This window comes from Formica exsecta, unplaced genomic scaffold (assembly GCF_003651465.1).
Source record: "Formica exsecta isolate Colony F162 unplaced genomic scaffold, ASM365146v1 scaffold2, whole genome shotgun sequence".
In the NCBI taxonomy this organism is placed as follows: Eukaryota; Metazoa; Arthropoda; class Insecta; order Hymenoptera; family Formicidae; genus Formica; species Formica exsecta.
In genome coordinates, this window is record NW_021849297.1 from 4,651,084 (window position 1) to 4,675,681 (window position 24,598).

At 39.8% G+C, this 24,598-nt stretch overlaps 1 long non-coding RNA gene across 1 annotated transcript in view; it reads right to left on the reverse strand.

Annotated features, from left to right (window-relative positions):
- Window positions 1-75: 75 nt before the first annotated feature.
- Window positions 76-24,598, reverse strand: part of LOC115234442 — a 121,685-nt gene continuing 97,162 nt past the window's right edge. Inside the window, exon 3 of the long non-coding RNA XR_003883916.1 lies at window positions 76-1,509. This is a non-coding gene — a long non-coding RNA (uncharacterized LOC115234442). The remainder of the gene's footprint in view (window positions 1,510-24,598) is intronic.

Consider the following 24,598-nt stretch of genomic DNA (forward strand, 5'->3'; position numbering starts at 1 on the left):
ATATAAATATTTGACATTAATATATCAAATATATTAAAATATATCTCTCTTCTCTCGTTTAAATAATTAAAATTCTCTGAAAAATATACTTTCGCACCGCTAGTTTTTCGATATTCTTTCCGCCGACGTTGTTACGCCACTGAGTCGTAATTTACCCGGAGCGTTTATGGCATTGTTGTGAAGCAGTGCTTGGCGTCGTCTTATAAAACCAATTTCGCGGGTATTATGCAAGCTGTCAGTCCCGTGGGTGAGTTATGGCAAACGTAGCCTGCAGCACAAATATGTATTATCGTCTACCAGCGATCCTTATATTTACATCAACAACATTCGCGTTGTAATTTAAAATTACTGCTTCTTGTCTCTGGTATAACATATGTTATCAATCTGTTTTCCGTACATATATATTGCCGTAAGGGACCCCACATTTATCGTACATAAATTTAATGTTTCATAATGAAATCGCGATATAATACATTCGAGATGACCTGATTAAAAATTAATTGTAAAATTTATTTTTTATTTATTTATGGTCGAAGGGAAAGGTGTATAATATTTATTATATAACATTATAACACTATAAATAAATGTGTAGCAAATATAACAAACAAGTTTACGGGTTACAATCTTTATTCATACGAGAGATGCGAATTGCAATGTAAAATGCAATCGTATCTGTAAAATTTCCTTATCCACTAGAGAACCAAGTCCGTTATCCCTGTTTATGGACGGATTCATAAGCGTGTAAAGTAGGATAGATAGGTGGAAGTTACCCTGACCATTTCTCAGATCGATTGATCAATAAACCAGCGCGTACACTTCTCACAATGGCAGGCAGACGACCAGTATCTGAACGTGTTTAACTCCATTGGAATATACGACGCTATATCCGGAATTTCGTTCCGGACCGTTAAGACACTAGATTCCACTTTATCGGCACTGTAATGGTTATATAGCCGTTAAAGTTGCCCCTCATACAACTTTTCCAATCTTATCTTCACGTATGGATACCCCACTCGCGCCCCCAACCTACCCTCGTCCGGGCCTCTCCATCGGCGAGGAAAAGCGGAAAGGATTTAGTTAAATTGGACTGCATGCGAGGAGTCGTCGGCGGAGATTTGTTCGAACATCAGAGAGCGCTGACCGTTGTAAAAGTGTTCCTGTGCAAGAGCGCGGGCGTCGGCAAGAGGATTGAACGGGATAGGGGAGAGACCGGAGGAAGAAAACGTCTTTCACCTTTCTTTCTATTTGGGGTTGCCATTGAGCGCGTCGGTGACCAGGTTGTCAATACGTGCTCAGCATCCAAGTACGTTTCTCCCACCTACCTTCGGCAGAACTCAAGATTGTATGGTATTTCTTGTTCAATTGTTGGAATCTGCCTAAGTCGATTCGTTCTCCGAGCCGCTCCTTTCAAAGTGGTATTGTCGGCTCTTACCGTTTATTGATATTTGCACATTTATCGATATCCGGGACCGAATCGATCGCAGAATACTGCTTGGCGATTGGCGCATCCTGAAAATTAAAAAAAAAAATAATAAGAAAATGACATTTATATTTTTATATAATACATTATGGTTTTCAAAATTTTTACACACATGCACGCATGTATATTAATTTTATTATGATAAATATAATTCATTTAATTTATAAGAGACACCAATAATTATTACGATGAATTTAAAAAGAAATAAATGATGCAATTTGCAATATAGACTAATATATTGATTATATTCATATATATAAATATTTTATAATATAATTTATTTATTCAGTTTTTATTAATCACCCATAGAAATTATATTGTTAAATTGCAATTAATGTTTTATCTTATATAACTCATGTTCCAGTAGAGTTACTATTTATATTTTGTGCGTTGCACGAGGTACATGATCTCTCTTTGAGGTATAAACTGAAAGGAATCAATCGAGTGTAAATTAGAATCCTTTCATCGATTCAAACACGCGTTATCGAACGTGCGGCAATCCATGATTCAATTCAAGTAACATACTTTTAATCATAGCAACATCTGTTCATACGTTATTTTATATATGCTACCCACACGATCACAAAGGGAAACAGAGTTCTATTTTAAATATCGTTGTGTACACATGTGCGTTGCCTGCATGAACTTGCCAAAGTGCTAGATGTTATTACTATTCCGTGCCAAGACGGAAACAATTCTATAGAGCCGATTACGACCAGTCGGTGTAGCTAATCGACAATTTCATAATCCTCCATTAGTGCTCTAGTTATAAAGGACCTGAATTGCAAACTACAGTCATAACGTAAGTTAGTTCTACTACGTCACAAATCCATGCAATTCGGGTAGGCTTACGAACAAGTGCCATTCAGTTATATAATATGACACGCATTTAGTTTCGATCATTAACTTTGAATTGATAGGATAAGTATCACGACTTATGACTTAAGGGATCGAAAGACATGTCGAAAATGTACGTGATATTACATATAAAAATGATTTCAATAATATAAAAAAATAGTACCATTTAAAGTATAATTCTTAAATACATTAAACAGATATTGTTTAATTTTACAATATCAAAAATTTATCCTGTTTAATAATTTCACTTATTAAATACGAATCATAATTTGTGCAATGAAAGTTATGTTTGGGGTAAAATTCGATTATGTATAACATCGTTAAATTGATCGACGAAACTAATCATCCATCTTCCAAGTAATGACTTGTTTATGAAAGTTTCTTACGACGCGAATCAATCTTATCCTTCATAGACACTGCTAAACTAGATGGATAAGCGCGGCGGAACGCGAAGACGGAGCTTCGGCTCCGTCCGGCAGCTCCGCGTCCGGGCAACGTGTCGCGACTAATGGGGTGAAAATCACTTAACCCCTCGTCAGTGCGCCACCCGAACGCGCGTTATTCAATTCGCGCTTAAGCCAACGATAATAACATCAGCCGCTAGCAGGCGGCGCGCGAAGTCGAGGGCTGACGTAGCGTTGAAGATTTACGGGCACCGGCCGGGGCATGCATCCTGTATGAATGGCGGGGCAGCTTGTAATAATTCAACTCCGCGGCCACACCTCGGCCACTTCCCGTCTGCAGTCTGGCAGGGCACGACCACCGAGCGGACTGCTGTGCTCCGCTGCGGAGGGATTTCCGGTAGCTGCGCGGTCGACATCTCTCCTCCTCTCTTCGCGGCGGCTTCCCTCGTTGCTCTCTGGGTGCTGAATCGTCTCTCTCTCTCTCTCTTTTTCTCTCCCTCGCTGTAAAGCGACCCACACATATATTCTCTCTCTCTCTCTCCCTCCCTCCCTCCCTCTCCATCTCGTCGCTACATCCACGCCTCCCCCGACAGCCACCCTTATCCGAGAGAGCCCGAGAGCCGAGAGAGCGAAGAGCTCTGATATATCGGCCGCACACATTGCACTGGATGGAACGCAATATGTCCGCCGAGAAAGGCAATAACCATTAGGTCCCGAGAAAACTGCCCCATTTCAAACGACACGAACGGTCGAATATCAGGAAATTTATATCTGGTAGCCTCTCTCTCACCCTCCCTCCCCCGTCCGCCCACCTTCGTTCCCTTCGGCGAACCAGAGTGCGAGTCGTAGAGAGAGATCGGGGCTGGAGCTGGAGACTTCTAGACATACCGTGCAGAACGGTTATAAACGTGCGGCCAACTTGCCGCGGAGGGTCGGGCGAAGTTTGGCGAGGACACGGGGTGGAGATGCGAGGTCGGCTAGCTCGCGCTGCGCTGCGCTTTATACGATCGGATATGAAGTGGCGGTCACGTGCTCGCGGCCAACCGACGACCACTCGGTTACACGGCCTCGATCAACTATACCAGGATTCTCCGGACATCAGTCAGTCCATTTAAACGCTCGAGTATTTTGGAACCGAAAGATGACAACTGAGTTACATTGGATTATATGATACTCTTTTTTGACTCGATCGAACGATTTAATCGGGGCATTGTTTTATGTCAGAAAAAATGTAAGATTTATATGCTATCAATATCTCGAAACAAACTAGCTGAGCAAAAAGTTTAATATTTAAATCGCCTGTCGTCCGTTATTATCGCGAAAGAAGATTCTGCGTACATGGAGATTCGTAACGTCTTAAGTTACAACTGAGGGTGGATTCTATTACTTGAAGCGACCGTGATGTAATCTGCATTTCCGAGGTCCGAATATTTATGTTGTCGATAAAAGATAAACACATTATCCGCACGTTATAAACGATGGATTTACGGGTCGGGCTGAAGCGTAGGCGTCGCGCCGTCGACTGCTGGAGAAATATTACACATTGCTCTTTCCGCGCGACGACGGCCGAGAGCTGTCGCGTAACAAATGTCTATGCCCGACACTCATAAACTAGACTCATACTAAAAGCCTTCGTCGTCGTCGTCGTCCTTCGTCTGCTCCGCGTATTTTCGTGCGCGCGTACGAGAATCTTAAATCTATTTTATGTCTCGATTTCTCGGCCTTATGCATTTCGATGCAAATATATCTTGAATTAAATCTTATAAATTACGCTTTAACTCGTTAAAAAATTATTTTTTATGTTTTTTAATACACTCTTAAACTTTGACGAGCGTATCTGCTCGTTATATGACATATTTAACATGACAGCTTTTGAAGCCATAGTTAAAGATATACACGTCGGACAAATGGCATTATTACGATACACCCGAAAACTAGAACACAATGAAGGCCCCGAATAAACACGCGATGTCACGAGCATGGCACTAGACGCCACATTAGGAGGCGAGAATCTACGCGTCCGCGGTATGTCGTAACCGTCGCAGCACGAAGAGAGCACGAGGGCGAGGCTGGCGCAGCGTTGGGTCTGCGGACAGAAATTGCTTTTCCCCTATAAGGCGCCATTATCACGCACCATCTTGCTCGAATGGCTCCGTAAAATGCCAAACCGGGAACTCGGTATTGCTGTGTCCAGCGCTGCGGTCAGCTCTGACCGTAGCAAAAACTCCTCTCCGCCACCCTCGGTCATGCCGCTTCCGCTCCTCGCATCGCCCTTTTCCGCAACCGTGCGATTGTGCGGCGAAATTGTGGTTGCTCTTTCTACTCGTGTCCGTGCCCTCTTTACATCGTCTGCGATCGCCGTCGTTCTTCTGGAGAGAAGCGGGACGCCAGAGAGCACTTTTCTTCGAGGGTGTCATAGTATATGGCGAATGTGCGGAGAAAGGAGAGCGTCAGTTGGCGCTAAGAGAAAAAGGAAGGAGAGAAAAAGCGTGCGGATCAGTGTAATATTGGTGGACAATGTTATGTATGTCGTGGCCAAACGTAACGACACAACTTTTGCCAAATGATGCAGTTTCGTTTAGCTTCTCGAGACGACTTGGCGAATATTTCTCGAACGAAATGTTAGTAACGTACTTTTACTCGGGATACAAAATGGCTATTGCAGCTCTAACGCAGTTCCTTCAGTATATTGTTCAGAGAGCCTCGCTTATGATTTATTATATATACGTTGAAAGAAATTCGTAGAAATTGTGTCTCGGCCGTTTGCAACGGACCATTAGAAGATACTCTTTCGTCCCTTTGCTTCTCTTCGACTAGTCTAGAGACTAATGAAGAGTTGACGGAGATGAGACGGCCTTTACTTGTAGCAATGCCGAGATTCTATATAACTTCTCTCTCTCTCTCTCACACACACAGATGCAGATGCCAGATAGTCTTATGTGCACAGCATCGTCATGGCTGTACACAATACGAATTCATTCGCATCTCCTGTCGTGCTGCTGTGAATTCCGACGTGCCACCGTCGTTGTGGGAGACGCAAGTCAATATCTATCGCCTTTCACTCTGCGCTACGAGCTGTCTAACTAAAATTAATTACTTGTCCTGTAGCCGTCGTTGTACGAAACATCATCGAAGCTCGCTATTTATAACTATGGTACGCCGACTTCGGCTTGTATTATTGTTGAGATATGCGCATCTTTCGGATATATTACAGATCATTTGTCAATCGTGGAAACAATTATAACCGTAATGCTGTGTACAAAAGACCATTTGCCGTGATTGTTGCTACTTTTAAGAAAACATCATTAATATAATTTACTTTTTAGTATTTTTACTTCAATGAATTTATCATTAACATAATTTATAACGTCGTATATACAAAGACCATTGTTGCCACTTTAAAGACTCCATCATTAATGTAATTTATTATTTTCAAAAATCGTACATGAAAGGCTATAAGTTACACTGCAATTAAATTCATTATTCTATTTCAACGAATTCATCATTAACATAATTTATAATGCTGTATGTACAAAGACCCCCATTGTTGCCACTTTAAAGAGTCCATCATTAATATAATTTACTATTTCTAGAATTCGTACATGAGAGACTATAAGTTTCACTGCAATTAAATTAGAAATATAAATCATGAATTATAAATAAGGGTAATATAATATTTATTTTATACTTGGGAAATATTATGCTATCGATTTGTAAAAGCGAGGCATGTAATATTGTTTGATATATTACACACACATATACTTATAAATATCATAATACTGAGATGTGAAACTTTTTGAAATCTCATAAGCTTACAACAGTAAATTTTACAATCGTCGGAGCCCCCCTAGCTTTCGAACTTCTGCCTTTCAAATCCCCCATATAGTTAACTTATCTTCGAAAAGCGCCAAATATATATTGCGTTCTACGACATAGAGAACTAGACCAGGAAGCCATATCATTCATGATTGTACGCGAACGAAATCGAAAAACTTTCAATCCTCGGAGGAGCTATCGTTACAAACTCGATCAATAAACGTTATGTACGTCGCAAGATATCGCGTGACAATATAATTGTACCCTTGAGATGTAATATCGTATAAAGACGATAGTATTACAATTATCATCAGGTATCTTGAAGAAAATATTTCTCGTTGATTCAACAAGCACGTAATATACGAAATGGATTGCATCCATTTTTTTTTAAACTATGTAAAACTAATGTGTGTTTCTATAAAAAATTAGTATCTAATTGGTTTTTTAAAAAGTTTTTTATATTATGTTTTCTTTTTCCGATGTACATTTACACATATATACATGTAAGTACGTATGTATGTGTTTGTAAAAAATTTTTAAGAATTTTTAAAAAGGCCGTTTCAACTATAATGCATTTCTCGTTTATTCATGCTGGGCATAATTAAAATTAACTTTTTAGTATGACAACTTTGTGTTCGAGTTGAAACGTACCACGTTTGCGTATCGCTGGCGAAAGAAAAAAGGATATTAACGGCTGTTCACGTTGGTGGATAAAAAGAGGAAAACTGGCCGCATGTTACGCAGCAGTAAACCGGATCGATGTTCGTCGCGGTACGCGAGAGATGGAAATGCTCAGCATGAATATTGAGACGTTCATTAGCGGTGGATACGCTCGCAGCGTGAGTCGCTAGGCACGGCGGCGTTACGTGTGGTCATGAGGAGAAGGACGGGGGACGGGGACCACCATTGATGGGTGATGAAGGGTCATCCCCTGCGGCGGCCTTTGCAGCACCCGTGACGTGCGGCACGGCTTCGATGATGCGCACACCACTGCCACGACCGCATGATATATTCCATATTCCCTTTAGGTATTTCGATGCTTCGATAAAACTAACGCGGATTCGGCACGGCAGGTTCAATTTTTTTTTTAAATTTATTCGCGCTTTTATCCCATCTCTTCCTTCCCATTCTTTTCTACGTATTTATTTCCAGTTTTGTGTATGTGTGTGTGTGTTGTGCAGCATCGCATTTAGTATCTCACGTATGGAAATTTGTTCGGTCCAAAAATAGTCAAATGAGCCGGAGAAGTTTTAATTTTTTAAAGAAAGATTTGAATAAATGAAGAAAAAAAAGATATTTTTTAATTGCTTTAAACACATAATACATATAATTTTAATTGAAATAGTTGGATTGGAAAATGTCAATTGCATAACGTAATTAATATAAATGTGAAAAAAGAGATTAGAATCAGCGGCTTGTCGAATCGATAAATCTTTATTGCTCTTTATCTTGTTCCTTCGTTGTTCCGAGTTTATTGGCTGGGAAGCTCCCGAGTGTTCAACATTTGAATTCCGTTTTCATCGTGTTTGCATTCAACTCTCGTTCACTTTCACCACGATCTACATGTTCTCATACTCCTGCCTTCGTCCGTCATTCTTCTCTATCTCTATCTCTTTTTATAGCCGTATCCGTCGTCTTCTCTCAACGAACGCTCGCTCGCTCCATATACCGCCTTCGAGGCATCATTAGCCGGCATTGTGCTCGCAACACGCATACCCACTCGAAGGTAAGAGTTACCGCGACACCCGCTGCGCCAGCGAGATCTGCGATAGAGTTAATGATGCTGGGACCGCGGCGATTTAACAATAAGCCGCATTATTTACAGTCGGCTCTCGGCTCCATTACCACCGGTTGTCCGCCTCACCTGGTCGTGGTTCTCTTCTCGTCCCGCTCTTATACACACTCGCAGCTTCTGTCTCCTTCTCCTTCTTTCTCCGTTTCCTCTTGTTCTCGCCGTCGCGCCGCTGGCTGCTCGTACATCTCGGCCGGCGGCTTACATTACTTCACCGCAAATGCCCAAGGAGCGATATTAAACCTTTATAATCAGTCGGCACCTACGCGCTCCACGAACGTATTTATGCGAGCGGGTATATATTCATTTGTGTCCACGGGATGATGTACGCGAATGTTGGCGCGGTACGAAAGGTAATTGGTAATGTATCCTTTTGTAGCGCGGGGTATAAAGTCCACCGCCTGTCCGGCTGGGAGATTGAATTATTTTTGTAGACAGTTGTCGGCTCCCTTGAAATTTCTCTATCGCATAAAATACAATAGCACGATAATGAATCGCAAAATTATTCGCGGATGCGACACCGTCATTTTTATCGAAATTAATGATGTGACTATTTTAATGGGCGTTTTCTAATTGAGTGAACTCGTTGATTTCGGAGGGGTGGTTCATTAAGGGACTATCGTAATTATCGGGCGGAGTGTCGACGCAATTGGCGACCTTCGAAGAAACGGGCACACTTGAGAAAGAAAAGGGGCAGGCATAACGTTTTCAAGAGGGGGCGTGCACATCGTTAGCGTAACCTTTTCTCGAAAGCTATTAAGCAGCAAATTTGTCGTTTCCAACTTTTGCCGCCATTCTGATATTACGTTTATAATTCACTCACATTTCTTGTAAATGTAGTTTTTTTCTTCGAAAATAATGGAGCTACCAACAAGTTTATTATTCGTTGAGATTTAACCATAATAGATCTGATAATTAGCACTCTATTAAATCTCTGTGCATGTATATATATATGTGTGTGATTATAAATAAAGCTAAAAAAAAAAAATAAAAAATAAATAAAAATGTATTAAAAATTTTGGCAGTAAATTTAATGATTTTTCACGGTTATCCTTCTTATTCTGTAACGTGGCATGAAATTACGTAGATGGTTAATATTATACCAAGTACAGAGGTAAACCGATAGAGAAAGATTTGCCGGGAGTCCGCAAGAGCAATAGCATGATAATAACTTCTGGGGTTTCAAGTTCCGTGAGGTTTAATTTTGGCTAAAGCTTAATAGCCGCAGCGGGAGGCTGCTCGTTACACCTGTTACAAACCGGTGGCCAAAGTGCGACAACACGCTAGGGAAATATGTGCAGGAGTTTCAATCAGAAGCGCAATCCTAAGGATTTCCTGATCTCCGTACCTTCGTATTCCTAATCAGATTGAAAGTATGCACATATCGTGAAATATCCTACGTGAACTTTTCGATCTTTAAACAGCCACCTGCAACGTTAGTTTGCGAAAACTAATTATCGCCAAAGGAAGATTGTAATCGTTTCATTTTTCAAACTTATATGTTAATCTTTTTAATTACTTTTTGTTGAGCATGTTTCGCTCATTGGCGTGATAAATGTTCATGGAGGAGATTCTGCAATTTAAATATATCGAATCGTGACAGAAAGGCTCCATGGAACATAAAATTTCGACGGCGCAGTAAAAAGATCCAATCTTCGTTTCGCGTAACTCCCGCAATTTTTTCTCACATGAGAACGGTGGACTTCGAGATGGGGAAGAGCAGTAGAGAACGCTTAGCAGCTGTCCCTGATAAAAAGTGCGTGGAATTGCCAGCATTGCCACCCGGTCCTAAACTTGTCCCTCGGCGCATTGGTATTTAAGATGGATTCATCTGATGTAGCGTTACAAAAGTATGCCATAAATCTCGATTAATTGCCAGACGGCTCTCGTAAACACGTCAGCAGAGATCAAAAACGCTGACTCCCGTTCAGCTCTTAAGACCCGTACGGCGGTATCCGCAAAGGATGTTACGCTGAACGATGCCGTCCGTGTAAAAATAAATAAGTTTGTTCATCGTTGAAATTCTAATACTGTACACGTCATTTTTTTTTCTAAATATACATGTCGTTTACATTTTAAATCTGTCGTTGACTTAATGTATTCAATATGATCAGCGGAAATGTGTGAGGAGTGTTATGAGGTTATCAACGTGCACGATCTCCGAAAGAGAACGGCTCGGCGTGTTTAATAAGCTTTATACATTTTAATATCAACTTCAATTTCTGATGAGTTTTTATTGACTACTTTAGATACTAATTATAGTTCCATTAGGCATGTCAGTCTCTTCAGAGTTCCAGTTATCTAGAGATTATTAGACAGAAACCGGTTGTGTAAGCCTCATATTTCCGCATTAGACGGTATTCCGAAATGTTCATCATGTGATTAACTATTCATAAGATTTCACAGAAATTAATTTAGATGGAAGGTCTACAGCGAATAATCCTTTATCTCAAGCTTAACATTTATCTGACATGAGCATAACACGCGCATATGTTGGATTGATTTTATCATCAATTATATTTTAAGTAATGGAAAAAAGATTTAATATAATATTAATCGGTTCGTCGTATTCTTGTCCCGTTAATAATCGTACATAAATCACAGAATATACGCGCTCGAGATTGTCACTTCAATTTGCATCGATAGTATCAGCATGTCAGATTAAAATAGTGCGAATAAATTAAAATACCGGCCATTTGCTTGCGCGTATGGTCGTATAAAATCGTATTCTATTTGATAAATACGTCGCATCTGTCCTAATCTCCCCCACCTCTCTTAATGAATTTCTGATTTATCATCCATTAAGGTGTCAAGACACGCTCGGGTTTCGTTGCTTCGCTCGGACCGGCGGAAATTTATGTGGATAGGTGTGATTAATGCGATGTTCGCGGAAACACACGGACATCTGTGTTAATGGTGACTGATGGCCGCGCTAATGGTGTCAGCCAGCGACAGGCGTCCTCGTCGCGTTCTACTCCGTCGCGTTCTAGACTTCTGACCAGCTCCTTCGTGAATACGTATTTAGTATCGCATATGGTCCGATGGCCATTCGTTAACATCCGTCATTTCACCGCGCGCGTAAAAAATATACGCGATAATATGACATGATATTAAAAGTGTTATTAAAAAAAAAAAAAAACATAAATTAGATGCTCGATACTCTTCGTAATAGTCGATAAATATGAATTTTGTATGTTAAGGAGGCGGATCGTAACACACTGATGAAAACACTCTTACCGAGATATTATTAAGTTTCAAGCATTAAAGAGAGAGAGAAACCTGTTCTCTTCCAAGTTCTCCTTATAATTAAGACCCGATGCGCGTTTCCCCGCCGCATGACGCTAATTGCCATCGTCGAATGGCTTTTCGTCTAAAAGCCGGGCGATAAATCCGCCGCTCGAGGAACGACACGGGTTTGCGACCGAACTGATTCTTCCCCGGAACTGCGCGATTACAAACGGGCCAAGCGAGAACTACCCTGGATACCCAGGATGCCCCTGCGAATGGAAAGGGAAGAAAAGCTGCCGAGCGCGTTGGGTAGGCAGGTAGGCAGGCAGGCAGGCAGATATTGAGCTCTATATTTCCATAAGCTGATATTTACGCGGCAATATACGCGGTCGTGCTCGCTACTTTATGGGCCTCGTAAATATAGCGGGCCGCCGGGAATTGGCTGGCAAGGCGGCCGCGTTCTCTTTCGCTCTCCTCTCTTGCACCTCTTTGCCATTCCCTCCCTCCTTCTCTCTCTCTCTCTTTCTCTCCTCTCGGTTCTTCTCTCACCGCTCGCCCTATGCCTGCCTACCTTCATCCGGCCCAGAGACATAAATCGCCGCCAATTGTAAATAATACGCGACGTATGCTGATCTCCATTCCTACGTTCCGACTAGCCTGCACGTATTCGCATATATCCACACGCGTGCAGTTAAGAGAAAATTTGGATATTTCTGTCAATCGCTGCGTATACAATATGCGTGTAATTTGTAATATCTAATATTGGATGAATTTATAGCATTGGACATAAATTATAGACTGGAATTTCTATTTTATATTGTATAATCTATCGTCGCGCGTATCAAAATTGATTGCAAAAATAATTTCCAACGTTAGCAAAAAGATACACACGAGTCACTGTACCATGAGAAATTTCGGTTTCGAGAGATGCAACTTTACAACAAATCGGTTCATCTCGTCCGGAAAAGTATAGTGTCAAATCATCGGGTGAAAATGTGCGCGCCGTACACGATGATGTCAGCCGTGAAATTTTTCTAACTCTTAACCCGCCGACGAGCGACTGAGTTATGGCCGCGAGTTGCCGCGGAGTTGAAAGCACTTGGATTTCACATACTTTAACTGGATGCGCGCCTCGCTCTCGCATATGGTACGATAAGGTATGGTGGTATGCGAGTGCACGCCGGAACGGCGGCGCGCACCTTCGAGTGTGATGGATGACAGCGGGTTGCGTGCCGCGCCAAGCGCATCCGTACGACGTATTAATATGTCCGTGGAACACAGAACTGACACTTCTGATTTTTTAACGCGGCGACACAATGTGTAAAAGGGGATAGACACGAGAGGTCTCGATTAATCTTTCTTCCGACTTCATAAATTACAATCGATCATATCTCTTTTTAAAATTCTTCGCCGTACACGCGTTATCGCAAAAACGATAGCTTTGAAAAATATTAACTCGACATCCGGACAGCGGAAAAAAACAGAACTTGTTTATACTTAATATTCGTTTAAATAATATCTAAATAAATATGTACATATAAGCCTATATACAATTTTTCGTGTGAAATTATAAAGATAATATTTCCAAAATTGTTAACATCTCTGAAATAACCAGCTATAAAACATCACAGACACCGCGTTGCTGAATTTCTACATTGATCGAAAGCAAGTCAAATCTTCCTACAAGATCTTACTTGTATCCCTGACTTTGGTTGGCAGCCGGTGATTATCGGCTAGGCGGATAAAGGAGGGAGAGGCGCCAGGGGAAGGGCCTGATAGATGGGGGCGCGTCCCGTCGATATTTCTCCGCCACACGCTACTACTTTATCATCCCCCGGCATCGATCGTCCATCATCCGCAATCACTTCCTTGCGCATTTACTCTCGGCGAGCAGCACGGATCAATTCAAATTTCGTTCCGCAGCACGTCCATGCGCTCACGCATTTGCACATTAAAAATGGATTTCAACTGTACGTAGATAAATGGCGAATCGTTATAACTATTTTTGGGAATGTACGATAAGAAATTGAACATCCGCGCGATTGTCATTCTACTATTAATCTCCCCAAAATAGAGTACAGTTACAATTTTTTATATCAAATCTTTTGCGTTTGCCCGATCCACAGTATATGCGTATGACAGATGTATAACTATTGCAACGTTCATGTAACATAATTGAACATATCTGATTTCTCTCTGATATGCCTATTATATTACATATATACAATAATTGAAACGCGCGTATAGAATATTAATTATTTTATCTAATTTAGAACATGGACAGTATTAATAGTAATTTATGTGATAACTAAATTATATATCTAATTAGCATTTAACGAAACAACCGGCAATTGTCAATTGTTGTATTAACATAATCAATAACATCGGACATAAAGTCTGAGAGTTATAATTAATTGTTTGGAGCAAAAATAAATTGCTAATAACTAGGCCGAGCATTTATATAATAGCCGCGGCGTTAATGAAGCTACTCATTACCGCCGCATTTCGTATCCAGAATCTTCTTCCTAATGACGAAACGATTAATGCACTTTAGACACGCCAGAATCTCATTCGTTCACGTTTCCGTAAAGGGCGGTGTTAATTTTCATTGCAGTGAATCGACGATGGTTCTCGTTTCAATTTACTACCTTGATTTATGAAATTTGAGAGAATTCTCTCGCCGCGCGCAATCTCAGTGATATAAATTATATCGTAATAATACATCTTTTCGAAATTTAATGCACGGCAATCTAATTTGATCCATCAGAGATTATGTATTTTTGCTTGAGAACACGAGAAAAAGAGAAAGATTTATCTTATTTGCAACGTTGATATATGTTGCATAATTTTCATCTCCGTATAAAAGTCATATCGTTTGAAAGCTCATGTCAGACTGCCTCGTTGAGAATCAAGAAATGAAATTGAATCAGGCTGTAATAAACCAATACAATAATAACCACTAGAATAGTTCTTTATCAGCTTATCTCTGATTATCTTTGCATCTGACATTCCTAGCAAAGTGTCTAAATATTCTTCTCGCAGTGATGATTGATTTACATATTGTTTTTCTGAAACTTTGTTAATTTTCTGCGTGGAGTGATCGATCAAATAATTAAGATCAAATCATCAAATGATAGTGCATAGTAGTTAATCGATTTTTTCAAATACGCGCATATTATTGCTTCATAATAAATAATCATCGTTCAAAAAATATTATAAAGCTTTTTGATTAAAAAATTATAAATATTATAATGCTTACTAAAATATTATAACGCTTTTGGACTAAAAAATATATGATGATATTTATCGATGGCACGTGAAAAATTATAGCACAAAGTGTGCTGGGTTAACTGTTATATTATTTCCTAAAATGTTCTCTAGCACTTCCCAGTGTCTGATATGTCCGGGATGATCCTCGAATAAAACTTCAGATTTTTCACTACACGTTTCTGCGGTTTTCCGCGAAAGATGCTCTTCTTCGGCAAACCCGACGTCATTTATCTCGCGGTTTCTTGTCTTCTTTCCACTCCATTTACCGTTACGTTCAGAACATTAATTTCCCCTTATAGCCACGAAGAGCCGTGTTTATCATTAGTTTGCCGCCGCTTAGCTCCGGAAAATATATAAGACTTCCTACGCCGGAAGGTTATGCCTACATCGCATGTATAAACTCTGTGCAGTACATAATAATTTCCACGGTGAAGACCAAACGATCGAAAAAAGCACACAGCTGTTGGCCGTAACTTCCTCGAATAAGTATCTTCAAACGTTGCAATAACTGTCAGAAGGGGAACCGGCGGAAAGCCTGATATAGGGTGTACGCCTGCCTGGATTTGTTCTGAAAATCTCTCGTTCTTACAAACAGCGGCATAAACGGGCGCCGATTACGTTTAGCCCCCGAGAATTTTATTACGCGTTTCCTAGAAGCTTCTACCAAATTTTCTGCAGCAATAAATTTTTATTACCGAAACAATTTTTGCGTGGACGTTATTATATCCGTGTCTAAGCTTTTATATCTGCGATACATACAAAAATTACGAGAAACATTCCGATCTTCCTCGTAAGAGGTCATTCGAAAGTCAGATTAAATTCAATTATTAATGATTGAATTATTAAATATTCAATAATAAAAGATTTTCAAATGAGAAAATAATAGAATGTTAATATGATGAAGTTTTATTACTCGCTATCCATTATCTTTCATAAATTTTTCATGATATGATATACATATATACGTGTATATATAGTATTACATTTCGCATAATACCTTATCTCTTATCTAAAGTAGCAAAAATATTCCGTTCATGAATAGAGCGTGCATAATCTTCATTTACCCTCTTTTACCCGTGCGTTCACCGAGACTTGAGGATATTAACGGTACTAAATAAATTCTGTGGGGTATAATCTACGAGCAATCGAAGTTAATAACCCAAAGAATTTATGGCGAAGTACATTGTTAGTTTAATTTTCCTTGTTGTACGTAACGATGCGTGACTAGATGATACTTAGGTACAATTCACTGTTTTAAATAGACACTGAGATATTCACACAAAACAAATTGTTAACCGCTTTATCCATATTTTACATCATAATTGATGTCAAAAAAATTGATATCATTGTTACTCACGTATTAAAAATATCTAATTAGTAATTTATTTTTATACGTAATTATCATGACAATTGCTGCCTACTATTAATCGTAGAAATCAATTAATAAGAGTGATACAATCTTTTTTTAAATTTTGATAAATTTTCTAATCAAAACTGACTAGTGATGTTTTTATAAATTCATGAATTTTCAAGTAGAATTTAATATAAAATTGCGAGGTGTGTATAACCATTAGTATTTTCCACAAATACTACAGATCACAACCGACAAACTGCATTACATTTATCGTTGCTAGAAGCTTGGATGCATAACTCAGATTTATCCTCATCCACAAATCCTGATTTTATTGTTAAGCTTTAAAGCCATCTTTCCTAGTCATGTCAATATCTTTTCGCGATCGTTCGATTCAAAAATACCTAAAGTTTCGAAATGCATACAGACAGATGCGATTATACGATATTCTAAATCCAATCCCAGTCCCGTTACAACAATTCTCACTTTCCTCGTGTCATTAATCATTTACCATCAGCATGTATCTTTCAAGTTATTTTCTGAAAAATCTTTTGAGTATATGTATCTCTTGCATTATGCCATTCCTATTGATCATATATCTTTTTTTTTATTATCATTCTATATCTGTACTTCAGTGCTCTTGTATGTTTACCTTCTTTATTCCGTTATTATCGGTATCGCGATAAAATAATAGTCCTTTGATAAATTGTAGGATAAAGAGACACCTGTCTGTACATATTGTTTAATACCGCGTTTTATAGAAGATGTAACTTTCGCAGAAGATATCAGGCCGCGTCGGCAATAATCGACCACTCAACGATATTTGTCGCGCGATCGAACGACGTATCGTTACCGCGCGTAGCGTTTAGTAGCTTCTCGGAATAAACGCGGCAGCCGGGGAGAGTAGTCTGTGGATATGTCGCGCGAGGGTACTTTCGGGGGAGGCGACGCAGAGGGTATTTTCGTGGCGTTCTAACGACGTGTCACGAGATCTACGAGGCTGTTTGTCGGTGAGCACAAAAATAGACCTCACTCCGCACTCACTTCATCACTCAGCCGAGCCGAGGCAGTATCGGTGCTCCCCTCCTCAGCCTTTCTTCTTCTTCGTGTTCGCACACGACGATGCCGACGAAGACGACGACGACGACGACGATCGCGCTCGAGACCGAGAATGCTGGCACGCAACGGCGACGTCGTACGTGCCATTAGCCGGGGTGTCGCGACGCTCCCGTCGGATTAACCTCGGTCGGGGCAGGGTTACATTCGTGCCTATAATTTCATTCGAAGCTATGCATTTTAAGGATTTCACGGCACTGCCGTGACGGTAACGGGCGTTTGAAAACCGGAATGCTTGACGACTCGACGAGTTTTCACGGACGAGCGACGTATATTTAAACGGCATTCTTGTAGAGCGAGATGAAGTTTGAAGTCCAAGATATCTTGATAATCGAGACAGAGCGTGTGTAACAAATTAGCTTTATGTACCGTTGCCGATCGTAATCGTGGAAAGATGGTTCTAATTACGATGTTGATCAACATGAAGAGCAGCCTGTCGAGAACGTTATAATTGCGATTAATGCTTGCAGCAAATGCGCGAACATTCGTTATCGAGTAACAAGCGCTCAATTGCGTCAGCGCGTGAAATAGAGTTTAGATAAAGAAAGACTTGAGAGGAGATCGCTACTTAACAAACATTCAGAATGTTTGATTCTCTGATTCACTGCGAAGAACAATGATAAACGACGGTGACATGCACAGCCCGTTGATGATTAAATGGTGATTGTACTCGTCGAGTCACTCTGAGTAAACGTTATGAAGGAATAGCGCTCGAGATTTTACATTGACTTGACTTACGACAGTAGCGGCTGTTTATCACGACGCCGAACTGACGGGTCGTGCTGCTCAGGACGATAAAACGAATGAGCTATGCGAGCAACACACTGAGAAATGGCTCGCCTCTTGGAGGACCTCTCCGTTGCGACACTGTGATTTTAAATTAGAATTTATAGGGTGTCCGAAGGCATTCCGACGTTGTTGCCGCCACGTTAGCACGTGGAATGCGTTTACTCTTAACCTACATTCCCATCTTCTTTGAAAATGGCATTCAGCGATCATTTTTTTCGAGCACGATTAGCATCTTCGATGGCTATCGCGCTCGGTATAAAAGATTAATTTTAACGATATAATTAATTTAAATGATGGATAATTTCCACGATAAGATTTTGGTTACGCGTGGCATTTATTTTCGCCTGTTTAATTATCAACGACCATTGTCGCGTACGATGATATTTTTACACTTGGAGATCGCTTGTACGACGATGACACGATGAGAGAAGCGTTCGTCACGAGTACATAGCTGGCAGTGCATCGAGTACTGAAAATTTCAGTCTCGCGGCACATCAGCAACACGCGAATAATTCAGATCGCTCGCCTACGACTTTAAAGTCGCGCATCAATCTATCTGCCACGGCCGAGGTGTGTCGCGATGAAAAGACGAATACTAACGCGGAGTGGCGCATTGGCGGCGATCCAAGCAACGGTCAGTAAGTTTATCTCGGCCAACTGGCTCGCAAACCCAATGTGTACCATGGATGCATTCTCCGGCCGTCGTCTCTGAGCGCTTTGAAATTTCTGCCGCGGATTTTGTAAGTAATTAGAGCTATCACAGATATGCGCGAATTAAATAGATATATCAAAATAATCATTGTATAAATTACACGGGGATTAGAATATATTTCTGCCAATTGTTTAAAGCGTTAATGTCGATAATGAACGGCATTTAGAAGGCTCGCATGTTGAATGACGTGGGCGTTTTTACGACGATAATGGTTCCTCCTCCGTTGTTATCGCGAAGATTGCAATAATCTACTATATATATGAGTGTAACTTTTGTTAATAAACGATGCGCGGTATTACTCGAAATATAGTATCGAGACCGTGATAAATTTTTCCCCCAGCATTGCGCGCCCAACAGCGTATCTTCTTTCAGAAAATTGTACGGCGGCTCGTAAAGATAAGTACTTAATTCGGCGTTTCGCCGGAAATTGTTTTTCCTGCCGCGAGCAAGTCCGCTACTTGGATTTATGAATCTGTGGCACGCTTTACGACGGAACGCGTAAAATTTCAGGATCGGCGATATTAATATTCTGAGAATCTGAATTTCTATCAGATAATACACCATGCATTTTAATATTTAAAAAAATATATTCTATGCGTATAATCGTAATTTAAAGTATGTTATAAATATTTATTTATAAATATATGAAAATTTAGTTCAGTTACAACTGAACTACATATTACACTTTGAAAGTTTTTAATCTCGATTTTACAGAGTTCTATATTTGTATTTTTGAAACTAGAAAAATTTGATTTCGAAGAGTCAAATGTTTGCCTAGAGTCTGCGAAAAGCGAAAAGATCCTAAGTATCGCGTTTTATGTGCTGGAACGATAAAAAAATGCTCTCAGATATGCTGGTGCGATCGGCCCTAAGGCGGCGAATGGTGAAACGAAAAGCTCTCGCTCTCTCTTTCCCTTTTTCTTTTTCTCTCTATACCTCTTGACGCGGATACGCGATAGAAATAAAGTGCCGATGTAAATGACGTTTGGCATTGCGCCGCGGCATTAATAGCCGCCGGATGTCGGGTACTTTATTGCCGGTAACCTTTCCGTGAACATGCAACCAGGCGGTTCCGCACGCCGGACAACCGTTACCGTACGAGGACCAGCGTTTCCTTGCAAGGAAACGTTGGCCGGTGCATACCTAACGAGCGCACCGACTGTGCGGTTTCTTAATGCACTTCGATTGGGGCTATTAATTACTATACACAGCGCATACGAAATAAACATCGGAGTAGCGTTTATTTGCATCGCTTACGACAGTTCTTCACGTGTTTTATTGCTCCTGTCCAATATTTATTTTATGATTAGTTTCTATCCGTCTTGCATTAATATTTATCGTAGACAGATAATCATCCATGTGACAAAACGTGACAAAATATGATTTACGGATATGTAAACATAGTATGAAATACGATAAGACTCTTGATTTATATTATCAGCACAATTAATATTTATTCAATACTGACTTTATATCATGTTTAATCTTTTTCAATCGTTTTCTTTTGCTTTTCTGTACTCTTTCAAGGTGTAGTATTTTTAATTATTACATACCATAGAGCTTTCTGCTCAAGAAAATTTTAATTGTATATGCAAAGTGAAATGGAGACACAAAATTATATAAAAATAATTTCACATAATTCCAGCTAAAACAAAAGAACTGGGAAGGTTTGTAATATATTAAAGTTATAACGTTGTAATGATTATGATGTCCATGTAGTTAACGGGCATATTCGAATTATATTAAAATAACTATTATTCATGCTCGTACCAGCACGTACAGATTTGTGATTCTCATAATATCGTTACTGTGCGCACAGAAGCGTAAGACAGTAATTAGGTGTATTATTAAATCAACTAAGGCAGCTGTTAAGCACACGGAAACCACTATAAGTGAGGCAAATTATCTCTCTGGCATAAAATATTTATTTTGCGTGCGCGTGAATTTCTTAAAATATTCTTTTTATCGAGAATGGCGCAGTTATGTACACTGATAGCATCGTGCTATTTGCTTTCTTAAATTCTTTTAATGAATGTAAGAGAAATAATTATTCAGTTACTTTTTCCGTGAAATTAAATAAAGCAAACATAATTTATACATATATAGTTAATTCAATATTTTTATCTTTTCTAATTTTCTTTGAATTAAATTTTTTTCGATCTCTTTTTCTAGTTCTAAAATCGAAATTGTTAGCTCTTTCTTTCCCTTCTTCTCGCACATTTAATGTAATACATTAGTGAAGGTAATTATGGTAATAGGAAGATAATTGTATAAGTTATAATAATTAATACTTTAGGTAACAAAAGTAAGATGTTTATGATTCATCATATCTAAAAAAGAAATAATAAATAATAGCATATAACGTGTAGTCGAGATTTATGATTTTTAAAACAGAATATATGCAATAAAAAATTAACAGTTTAATACTAATATTAAATAATGATTTTTTTAAAAAAAGTATTAATTTATAAGCCTTGCTTTGTATAATACAGCATTGATTCGACGATACATAAAATAATACATTATGATTATAATATATTAGAATTTAAAAGAGAGAGAGAGAGAGAGTGATTGGTTGGTTGCATTAATATGTAAACATTGCAGAGGAAGTATTGTAACGTCGGTGGTCTTTCGATCGAGGCTCGAATTCCAGTTAACATGAGACGAATACTTCGATCGTACGATGTATATTATAATTTTAATTAAATTTGCGTGCTGCGGTGTATTATTTCACCAATCAAACGCGAATAACATCTCGAGACCTTCTCTATAAAAAAAACTATACGACCCCGAGAAAATATTGAACCATAGAGTACTTTCATAAATTTTAAAATGCTACTTTTATGAACGTTTCGAAAGAATAAGGAACAATTTAAAAATATATTTTTGAAAAAATACAAGTATATATAAATAAGAGTATATATATTTTGTAAAACATTTTAATTTTCTATTTATAAGAACAGATATTTGCTTTACGTAGAAAAGTTTAAGATTATATAAACCGCAAATGGTTCGTGTTATCATTGAATGTAACAGAGGCAGAGTAAAAGACTTTATATCTCCATTCGCATCTCTGATAGAGGTTACACATCATCAATTCAAAAAGCTCGTACGAGCCCTATTTTTATCGTGTCACGCGCTGTCATAAATAACACCGTATGCCATGCGTTGGGTAAATATTTGTTTGTTCATGCACAAAAATGTGTTTATCGAAATTGACAAATTCATTGGCCCTTCGTTAATCCGACAAAAATTTATTTTTGAATGATCAAATATACGCGAGTAATTGACATTGGGATACGCGCGCGCGTGCACTGAAAAGAAATTTACTTTGAAAATTGAAATTGACTATTGAATTCAAAAATATTAATTCTCCTTTTATTTCCATTTATTTCTCTTATCATTGCCAATTTTTTTGCCAAATAATTTGTAAAATTTATTATTGTATGCAATAATAATTTAGTAAATTGATAACATATTTTTTAGTTTTAATATATACAGTTATAAAGCGTGGAGGAAAATCTATTGCAATATCGTAGCGTAATATTTTATATTAATTTTCGATTTTCGTTTTCGTGTTTTAATTCGATCAATAAAATAAATATATTCTTTTTTGATTATTTCTGATGCTAGTTTGTGGAATATTATTTGTTGATGTCTAGAGAGAAAAAGAAGGAAAAATAAATAGAGAGAGAGAGAGAGAGAGAGAGAGAGTCAGAGCTTGTATAATAATTAAGCGAACTGGACCACAGGGGAATACCGGAAACGAGCCGCTATATCCTGTTGATCTACGGAGTCATCGAGTGTAATCCGCGCTTGTTGAATGATTTTACATCTCTATTTACACCGCTGACAAAGCCCCGTACAGCGCGTGTAGATAAAGCAAGAATGATATCAACATGAAAAACTCGTCGACGCGCGCTCCAGCCCTGTCGTGTCGCGACGCGACGCGCAATAAATTAATGGCCGGCCATCATTGCACTCATACAAGCGTGCACCCTCATATGGACACGCCGTGACGCATCATTAATCTTCTCATTATAAATGCGAGCCGCTGCTTTACCGCGGTCTGACAGTGTGCACGAAAATAAATTGCCGTGCATCGCGCGTCTGTACTTTCATTTGATATTTAAAATGACCACGGCGGAGCGCGCTCGTGCGCCTCTCCGCGGTGCCCGGAGACAAATTGCCCATTTGCATAATGCCGTTATTTATTAATGATCGTGATACAGGTACTTCGGACGCTACATAAATAGCCACCTGCGGCAGCGACCAATCCACAACCTTCTAATTCGATATCCAATCGTCGGTACGTCGCCGATAATTCGTTCCCCGAGTTGCCTCTGAGGTAGTTAACAGATATAAAAGCATGATCGATCGATGAATAATCGTGTCGCGAGATAAAAGAAAAACTCGAAAACCATTCAGCATCGCGTGATTATGCACACTGTGTCTAGTGTGGCATACTTTTAAGTAGGTATGCATATATATGCGCGAACGAAAAAATCGTCCGCGTTTAAGAAGAGGAACAAAAGTTAAAAATCCACACGGAAAATAGACCACGTTCTTCCGAGCCAAAATCTTCGCTAACAAAATCGGAATCAAACGGAACATAGTCGTCCGAGGAGAAGACAGAATGTGAAATATGGGAGAAAGCGTGCGCGGGGTAAATTGCTCATACGAGCGTGCCAAGCGTAGAATTCGCGCGACTTGCTGGCGTAACCAAGATATACGAGCACTTTTCCCCGAAAAAGTGTTAAGGAATTATGCTTCGTAGAGTAAATGAGATGTGTCTGCGCCGGGACATAGATCACCGGAACGCCATCCATTCTCACCACCGTGGAAATAAATACGATCTTCTCTGCGAAAGAGGCTGCGGAGGATCGTGCAGCCGCCGCCGCCGCCGCCACCGCCACCGCCACCGCCACCGCCACCGCCACCGCCACCGCCACCGCCACCGTCGCCGAAGAGTAGAAAGAAGGGAGACCAGAGCTCTCTTGGTAGTTGGAGAGGGCGAGAACGACGGCGAGGACGGTAAGCCAGAGGGGGATAGCGAAATCGTCTCCTGGCGGCCCGCATCCCGCAGCACATCTTTCTACTCGACACCCGGGGGGATCCAGCGTAGCCATTTCTCTGCCCTGTTATACGCCGCCTATATACGTATCTACTACCCCCGGTAGGTACCTACAGCCAGCAAATAAATTGATCCATTACTCAACCGAGCAGTCATCTTCCCTCCTTTGCCTCGGTTCGTTCACTTCACTCCTCGAATCGCGTCCTCCTACCGCGGAGCCTTTTTCCTCGGGACTTTTCCGGGAATTTTGCCAGAGATTCGGTAAAGCCCCTTTCACGCCCTGTTGCGGAGACGATGATACGTCGCGATTTACTCGCTCGCGGTCGCCGCCGAAAGTGCGGCCTCCAGCAAGTTTGAAACAGAGGAATCGATAGGCCTTTTCTCCAATCGCCTCATCATTTGTTCGATACCAGAGACACGGTGAAACGCGCGTTTATTTTATTATCGTATTCATTTTCTCCAATACTCTTGATGAATCATTAATGTGTAAACCTTTTTATCATATGTACACTTTATTTTGAGTTATTCATACAGCTATCTTGTCAAATGTCTGTTGCTTCTATATATATTGAAGTTGTCTTTTACATTTCCCTTGAATTCTTTTTACTCTGCTTTCTTTCTTTCGAAGAGCAAATAATTCCTTTATCCGCCCGGGGCAAAAGATAGCATAGTCGTGGAATATTAAAATGTATGAGCAGTTTTTTGCGC